The sequence below is a fragment of the Meles meles genome, chromosome 3, assembly GCF_922984935.1.
Source record: "Meles meles chromosome 3, mMelMel3.1 paternal haplotype, whole genome shotgun sequence".
Lineage (NCBI taxonomy): Eukaryota > Metazoa > Chordata > Mammalia > Carnivora > Mustelidae > Meles > Meles meles.
The window spans coordinates 24,071,156-24,076,859 of NC_060068.1; the positions used below are offsets into that span (position 1 = coordinate 24,071,156).

Sequence of the window (5,704 nt, forward strand, 5' to 3'; positions counted from 1 at the left end):
GATTATAAAAATTGGTATTTTCATTAGTGGCATACGAGAGTGCCTGCCTTCCCTTGCCCTCAAGCACACACCAAAGTAGTCACTTTCTCCTCTGTTACTATTGTCTTTTCTGAACAGCTTACTGTGTGGACTCTAGGGATAAGGCAGTTACCCAAACAGGTGAAGGCCCTGTTTTCACGGAGCTATAGGCTAGTGGAAAATAGAGAAAACAAGTAAAACACAAATACAAAATATGTTCCATGGTCATTTGAACTCTAAAACAGGTAAGGCTGGGTCAGGGGATGGAGAGGGATTTGTTTTCACATTGCACAGGATTTATTTGTTCCTTTTTATTGAGTTCTGATTTCCACCTAGAAAAATGCACAGGTCAAGTGCACAGCCAGCTGCGTTTTTCCATTGGCTTACACCTGTACTGTTGCCAGCAGGAGGAGCTATGGGGCACAGATGGTTCTGGGAACGAGTCAAAGGGCGGAAGGTGCTATGGGGGTGAGCACTGCAGGACAGCCCTAGGGAACAGGAAGCGTTCGGGCTCAGAGAAGCATGCCTGGCATGTATCAGGAGCATCAAAGAGACGCCTTCCCTGATAACAAGAGGGAGGTGAGTGAGGAAGAAGCCGAGGTCAGAGGCATATCTTGTATGGTCTGGTAGACCACTGTAGGATCTTGATTCGCATTTTCTTTTTTAAGGAGAAGAAGCCATTGGTGGGTCATGAGTTGGGAGAGACTGTTCATTAGATGTTACCCATCCTTTGAATTTTCGCCAAACTCATGGATTAAGAAAATACCTTATGGTTGAGACTACGTGCTCAATAGGAAGGGACCTGAATGCTTCCTCTTACTCTACAGCTGATACACGATTCATGGGGCTGTGGGGCCGCCCACCTTCACAAGCATTTTCCTCTTGGAAAACTGAAGCTCTGTGCCCATTACACACTCGCTCCCCATGTCCCCGCTCCCAGGCTCTGGCACCCGCCTTCCACTGTCTGTTTCGATGAATCTGCCCATTCTAGATGCCCGTGCAAATGCAATCAGGCAGCGCCTGACTGGCGCCATGGGCTGATTTCACTGAGCAGGGTGTTCTTGAGGTGCGGCTCTGGTATCATAAGCTGCTCTCGCTCGTCTGTTCTTCAGCAGCTGTTTGAGTCTGTGTAGCACACACCGTCTCTTTCTGTGGTGCTATTGTTGGTCTTAGTTACGTGGTCTTCCTGGAGCTGTTCCTGCAGATGGTGGAGAGGCACTTCACAGTGGGACACAGGGTCACCTACTACATCTTCACCGACCAGCCAACTGATGTGCCCAGCATGCCCCTCACATAAGGGAGGCAGCTGGTGGTCCTCGAGGTCTGAAACTATGCACGCTGGCAGTCCATGCACCGCATGGGAAGGATAAACAGCTTCTTGTAGCAGCGCTTCCTCCACGAGGTGGACTACCTGGTGTGCGTTGACGTGGATATGAAGTTCAGCGACCACATTGCATGGAAATTCTGTCCCCCATCTTTGGCACCCTGCACCCCGGCTTCTTCAGGGTGGCCTGCAAGTCCTTCACCTACGAGCGCCAGCCGCAGTCCCAGGCCTACATTCCCAGAGACGAGGGTGACTTCTACTCTGCAGGAGGCTTCTTTGGGGGGTCAGTGGCCGAGGTTCTCCAGCTGACCTCGGCCTGTCACCAGATGATGGTGGTCAATCAGGCCAATGGGATTGAGGCCGTGTGGCATGACGAGAGCCATCTGAACAGGTACCTTCTCTACCACAAGCACACCAAGGTGCTCTCCCTGGAGCACCTGTGGGACCCACAGTGGCTGGGCTGAGATTCATGGCTGCGCCCAATAATCACCAGGACATCCGGGACTCATGAGGGGCTGCACCTGCTTCCAGCAGTGGACCATCCTGGGTAGAGCTGTCAGAGAATATTCCTTCCTCTGTCCCTTGTGGGGAAACTGTGAAGCTCTGCCCACTCAGTCACACCCAGAACCCCCCGCCCCCACGCAGAGGAGACCTGCCTGGATGCCCAAGGGCCTTTCTTTGTGGTCACTCCATTTTGATCACTTCTGGCTCATTCAAAGCTGTGAAGAGCTCCAACTTCATGTGGGTGTTTTTCTGTGTCAGTGATGGGCAAATATTTTTTATTTATTTTTTGAAGATTTATTTCTTTGACAGAGAAAGAATGTAAGCAGGGGGTTGACAGTAGTGGGAGATGCAGGCTTCCTCCTCAGGGAGCCCAATGCAGGACTCGATCCCAAGACCCTGGGATCCTATCCTGAGCTGAAGGCAGACGCATCAACAACAGAGCCCCCCCAGGTGCTCCCTGCCTTGTTTTTCAATGCCTATTTCTGTGCCGGTGTTTGTGAAACGTGGGCACTGGGTACGTCTGGATGAGCATCCTGTTGGGATCCCTTGGTGCACACCTGTGGGTCTGCACTCATGCCCTCATCTGCCCACACTGCATCTTAGCAAGCATTCACTGAATGCCTACTGTGAGCTCAGTCTCCAACAAGGGTCAGAGCATGAGGGCAAAAAATGAGATAAAGGATCCCTACCCCTGGGCCCTCCTGGAACTCGGATGGCCCCATCCTCCTGACTCATTGCTTTCCTTATTGCTGTAAGGAAATACACATCCCCCTGATGCACTTAAGCTTGATGACGAGTCCAAGTCAGTGGTGTCAGGTAGGTTCACCATTCTCCACCTGCCAACTGCATCGATCACTACAACTTTGTCATCAAAACTGAACCTCTTCCCATGAGACACTAAGCCCCCAGTCCACCTCTCAGCCCCAGGACCCAACAGTTCCTTTTACCTCTAAGAGTCAAGGGCTCTCAGTCCTGCAAGTGGGGAACTGTAGTATCAGACCTTTAGGGACTGACTTACGTCCATGTAGCACAATGGCCTCAAGACCTGTCCCCATTAGCCTGGACCTGACCCACTTGTGCCCCAGAGGAGTGGCTCAGCTTTCCCTCCCCTATCTAACCGAATTTCCTCAGTAGCCCCTGCTCCCCTCATCTTTCTCCTCAGCCCGATGTGTCCCCAGGCACTGTCCCTAGAGGCTCAATGATCCTAGCCAATCTTCAGCTTGAAAGACCTGTTCGATCCCAATGCTGACACACCCCTCTGGCGGCCACGGGTCTCACCCACCCCATCTGTCCACGTCAGGTGCCTGCTCTTCCCACCAGCTGGCCACCTGCTACCCCCATAGGGGTCCCCATCTCAGGGACAGAAACACCAGACCTTTAAAATCCTCTGTGACTTCTTGCTTGCCACAAACTGTCCCAGTAGTGAGGTGGCTGCTGGAGGATATTTGATGTCTAAACCATTTAAAGGCATATGGGAGTCTCTGCTCCTAGAGCAACAGATAACAGTTGGGGCAAATAGAAAACAAGCAGAATCACTGAATGAAAGGCCGAGTGATGCGGAGCCTTAGGGAAGAAGGGCCTGGAAGCACTGACCTAATCCTGATCCCCTGGAACACTGAGTGCAGGGGCTGGGTGCCTGCCCAGGGCCCAATGAGAAGGCCCTAGGTTCTCCTCTTAGGTGATTGTCAGGCTCTGCAAGTAGGAGGGGAAGGCCAAGGCAGAGTCCTACATGGCCTGGCTGCTACCGTGGGTGGATCCTGACACACACCCAGAGCCGTCCTCCCCATCTGCCAAGCTGGAAGTTGCTTTCTTCAGGGGGTGATTTCCTGATGTTCAAGAAAATCTCACCTAAAGGACAGAAGACCACAGTGTTCACAGACCAGACACTTCTGTGGCCACACAGGACAAGGAATACAGATTTGACAAAAGTAGTTGAGAAAAGTCACTAAGCCGCCAGTAGAACTGCAGGGAGAGGAGCCGCAGCAGTGAACCCTGGGGAGGGGAAGAACTGGTGTTTGACTTGCTGCACTGCATTATTCACAGTGTCCCAGATCCAAAGGCAGAGAGATGAGTGCTGGTGACACAGGGAAGGAATTTATTTCAGTGCAGCACACACTGGAAGCCTGAGGACTGACATGATTTCAAGGTGCTGAAAACACTCCTGGGCTTTTATATGAGGAAAATCTAAGACAAAGATCATGCAGGGGTCAGTAATTTTCCGGCCAATCATTGTGTTGGGGTCTATCTCACGGGATCTTCCTGGCATCAGTCAGTGTTTATTGCTTGAGGGGTCATTTTGGTGTCTGTCAGATCATTGATTTAAGTTAATAGCTGAGCTTGAAGGAAGGATGTCATCCGTTAGGAAGTACAGATGAAGGTCAGAGTGAAGTTGGGTAAAGGCCTCTTTCAGTCTGAGAGCGGGGGGGCCTCTCAGCCTCTGCTACATGCCTTGTCCTGCTCATCACGTCCAGCTGCCTGGTCCTAACATCTGTCTGTTGAATGAACTGGTCATCTAGTAAGTAACATGAGCCACTCCTGCAGATCATTCGAACCTGAGGGGGAGGTTGTGGGGTCCCCCAAGCTGTAGCCTATAGATTAGGAGCATGGGTGGCCTCTCTGCCCAGCCAATGGCTGACCACTAAGTTAATGACACAGGGACCTCAGGGGCCACACACGAGAACACAGACATGAAAAAGTTAGTTCAGAAAAGCCACTAAGTCAAGAGTGGCAACTACAAGGAGCAGCAATCATGAAGCCTGGTGTGGAGATGGTCTGATTTCAGGATGCTTCCATTAAAATATTCATCATCGCACCCTGGACGAGTCACATCCCATGCCTGAGGGTCAGAAAGCTCCTATGTGTTCTGCCTGCCTCTGTGGCTCCCCCAGCCGTGCACTGCCCTGTGCTGCATCCCAGCGGAGGTCAGTTTTAACTAAGGCCAGGAAGACGTGGTGGGTTTTCCTGAGTCCCCCACCTGGCTCTCCACCAGTGCTGCAGGAGAGGAGAAAGTTTTCTCCACCCTCTTAAGGCCCCTCTCTGGGTCTAGAAATGGACAAAGACAGGTGAACAAGTAAAAAGCAGGCAAAGTGTCCTGATTTATTGGGAGTGGAGTGGGATCCTCACTCCCAAGACCATGCAGACCAAGAGAGGTGTTTACCTTTTAGATGAAAAAACAATGAACAAGGGAAGAATTGACAAGGGTTTGGCCTAGGGCTGGTAAATGTAAAGAAGTAACTAGGAGATAAAGGTGAGTTCCAGGAGGTTTGTGCATATAGCCTTGGGAGCCCTACATTCCTTCACTCTGGTGATAACAGTGTCCTCCCTATGGTCCAGGGAGAGAAAGTTCCACATGGGAGATTCTGACCTGCTTCAGGGAAGAAGGGCTGATGGCTTGGGATCACAGGGACCTTCCTGCTTCTGATTTCCGCAAAAGTTCTTTCAACTTCTGTATTTCATTTATTAAGGTGCCGTATTTGGGGTACTGTGTCCTTCCCCTCACTGGTCTGGTGCTGTACTCGGTCTCCTCCTAGTATCCAGGACATTGAATGTGCTGCTGTGGAGACCTCTCAGCCCTGGGCCAGCCCCATGTCCAGGGAGGCACCTGCCTCAAGGGAAGGGTTGCCTAGGACTTTCCACACAGCTGCCCCATGGCTAAAGGTGGCTGCCCCTCTGGAGAGTGGGTGGGAGTGGCAGAACTTATTTCAAGAAACTGACTTAATTTCCTGAAAATGTCTACCCAGTATCGGGATCATAGAAGAGTTCTTGTTTTGTTGTTTTTTTTTTTTTTTTTCCAGTGACCTAAGGACAGAAGGATGTCTTGGAGACCAGCAGACATAGTCCATCTCCACAAGCCTGTGT

General features: G+C 51.2%; 1 pseudogene; it reads left to right on the forward strand.

Moving 5' to 3' along the window:
- Nucleotides 1-540: 540 nt before the first annotated feature.
- LOC123939165 lies at nucleotides 541-1,806 on the forward strand (annotated as a pseudogene).
- Nucleotides 1,807-5,704: the final 3,898 nt, after the last annotated feature.